Source organism: Parambassis ranga, chromosome 2 (assembly GCF_900634625.1).
Source record: "Parambassis ranga chromosome 2, fParRan2.1, whole genome shotgun sequence".
NCBI lineage: Eukaryota > Metazoa > Chordata > Actinopteri > Ambassidae > Parambassis > Parambassis ranga.
This window is the reverse complement of record NC_041023.1, coordinates 20,883,117-20,886,459: the sequence shown is the minus strand read 5'-3', so window position 1 is coordinate 20,886,459 and position 3,343 is coordinate 20,883,117.

Below are 3,343 nucleotides of genomic sequence, written 5' to 3'. Positions count from 1 at the left end.
TCTTTGAAGATTTAGTGACTTTTTTCCTGTCATTTTTCTTTTGTTTGTTGTTGTCTTTTCTTTTCTACTCGTGATTTTTGTTTTCTCTTGTGTAATAATAATATTTGCCAGATCGGGTGGGGGGGCGGATAGATGTAGTGGGAGGGGGTAGGTGGGGTGTCAGGGTCCAATCATATCATATATTTTATTTGATAAAGATTCAGTTGTTTTTAAAACATTTTTTTATTCTGTCCCTTCAAATCATCCTGTAGTGTTGTTTTGTTTATTGTTTTTAAACACAACTGGATGGTGATTGGTTCTTCCCACCTGTCACTCAAACCCACAGTGAAACCATCTCATTGGCTGCTTCTTTCACAGCTTCTAGCTGCTCATGCGATGCCAGTGTTGAAGTTATGAAAAGTGTTTTCCATATTTTCTTCTCCTGAATGACTACAATGTATTAGAAGCATGGCGGGCTGTCAGTTCATTACAAGGGTATACTGTATATTTAGATATTTATATAGAAATTTAAAATTTTTCTATCTTTTTCTTTCTTGCGCCATCTAATATTAAAACAAATCAACATGTCATACAGATAAGCAATTAAATGTTCTAATGATAAATGTAATAAATGTACTCAAACCCTCATTTTGAATACTGTGACAAAATACACAAAATACCAAATGTGCTGGAAGGCAGGTTTTTTTCTATCAGGTCCTTATTTTAAAAAGTATGGTGCTGTTAAGATTTACTGTACTTAACCACACACAGACAGCACAACTCTTTGGTACTCGCAGATAAAGTCGTACAAATGGGATCGTACTATATGAGAAATGCTTTCACCATCCCTGCTGGCTGGCATGCACCTTTTCCTCTGATATAACGAGCTGCTCAGTTTCTGTCCTCCGCAGCGCTTCCCCCTGAAATTAGGAAAACCTGACAGTGATTTCAGCAGACTGGGAAGTACACCCTGCTGCTATACCAGCTCTGCACCAGCACCAGTCAGATTTTCTCATAGCCTGCTGGGAGACTGCCAGCTGTACTTTCACAGTAGGAGTGGGATCACAGACACATACTGTAGGAGCTCATTATATACATCAAAAAGGATTATTCAGTCAAGGTGTGTCTTTTGAAGAGGTGGAACAGGTTACCACAAATCACTAATTCACATTCTTATGATTTGAAACTAAACATGTCACATGGCTTCAACACCATCACTTAGTACGCTTGACTTCAGCATGATGACATGTAATGTCCCAGCAACCTCTGTAGTCTTATTTAGCCACTTGCTAGCTTTTGCCTTTTTAAAGATGCACACAAGCTTAAAAAGTTGCTCCTATAAAAGCTGAGCAAGTATTCACAGTAGACTGTCAGACATCTAAACTAAAGTGATTAATTGTTACTCTTTTCCAAGATTTAGGACTGGTTTCCTGCTGTATGTTAACCAATTTTTTTAAAGGAGTAGTTCAACAATTGTGTTTTGTCTCTTCCCACCAAGCTGGGCTTAGACTGCAGGAGTTTTTTTTGGCTGATTTATCCCCCTAGTTCACCCTTACCAAATATGTTGGTTCTCTGGTCTTGTTGGGTACCGATCTTCAAGCTCTCCGAGCAATGCTAACATTAGCTAGCATATAATTGTAACCTGCATCTTCTCAGGCATCACTCATCCAAAAACTGACCCTCTGCTGTTGTTTGGTGTGCTGTTATTTTTTAAAAATGTTCTTATCAGATTAGAGAGAAGAACATTTCTTAGTTGTGCAAAGCAGCAAGGTTTCAGACTCAGCTAAGTTTTAAACTCCTGTTGTCTTGAGCTCAGCTTTGAACAAGTACCGCCATCCATGGCGTTAGCCAACTCTTAATCACCATAATGTCAGACTGTTCCTTTAATTATGGTGAAAACAAGTCATCTCTGTAGAACCTAAAATTCTAAAGGCTGCCATGATTCCTTGCCAATGTTGGTGTCTCCTTGTGATGTTGCGAAACTAGTGTGACTTGTTGTCCGTGTAGTCTTATTTTTCTCTTTTGTGTTTGCCCATGTGTGTTTAAAAAGATGCTCTCTTGAGAGAAAGCTGAGGTGACGATACATGCTGATGTGTGTGTGTCTGTGTCTGTGTTTGTACACATCTTGTTTATTTTGAGGGCCATAGTTGCTTTGTTAACAGCTGCCTCAGGATCCTAGCCTGTGTGTTGGGGGAGAAATTTTTTATTTTTTTTTCAGTCGTATGCTGACAGACACTTGGGTGGGCGGGGGAAGACACCAGCATCGTATATGTATATATACATACTATATACAGATATGACAACCTTTAAAAGTATAGGAAGGTAAAAGAAGAATCGACTCCTGTATTTATTGTTGTAAATCCTCATACAGTGCAAACTGGCAACATTCTCAAACATGTTTTAAGTTGTCTAATAAAGAAAAAAAACACCTATGTTTAAATATTGCAAGTGATAATGATAGATGATGAGCAATAATTAAAAAAAATCTGTAATCTTAATGAATAAAAATGTAAAAATTATTAAAAAAAAAACATTTTGTGTGCAGTTTTTTGCTCAGCTTATATATACACTTGCGTGTGTGTCAGAGTATTTCTGTACTTGGGAAGGGGGAGCCCGTGTGTGTGTGCGCAGCTGCTGAGGTTTGTCAAAGCCACAGTGAGCTCATCAGACAAGGACATCTCTGACATCAGCACAGCAGAGCTGGCTGTGAGCCTTTGTTTATTATTGGACACGTGACATTGATGCTTTAAAAGGGAAGTTCATAAAAACCAAACTGACTTTTTTAAGTTGATACAACACCACTTATGCACCAGTAGCATGCAGAAAGGATTGGCTATTAGGCAGTGCTGAAAGCAATGGGTTGTGGTGCAACGCACTGCAACACCACCTCACACAATGTTCTGCACTCTGACATGTTGACCATTTGTTTTTGTGAGCAGCTGTCACCACAGCATCTTCTCCCCTCTCTTCGTGTGCTTCTGGGGGACCTTCCTTAAACCCACCTCTCAGCCAACAGTTTGTTTTCAGGTTTTCCTTCTGTCTGCTACTTCAAATTTAGCAAAGACCTTCATTTAAGCTGACTAAAAAATTGGAGGTCAAATGTCTCGATCATAATGATCTGCAAAAACACAAAGTGTAGACGAGACTGCGACAGGCAGAACAAACTCTAAGTCTGAAGCCGGGTCCTGCTCAAGAATGAGGGAGGTGGTGGTGAGGAGAGAGCTGAGACTCAATATACGGTCAGTCTATGTTCCTACCCTCATCTGTGGCCATTGGGGTATAGTGGATGGAGGGGTATTGTAACCTCACAGTTGAATTACTGCTACCATAAGATGTGTATGTTAGAATTGTCTAAAAGCCCAGT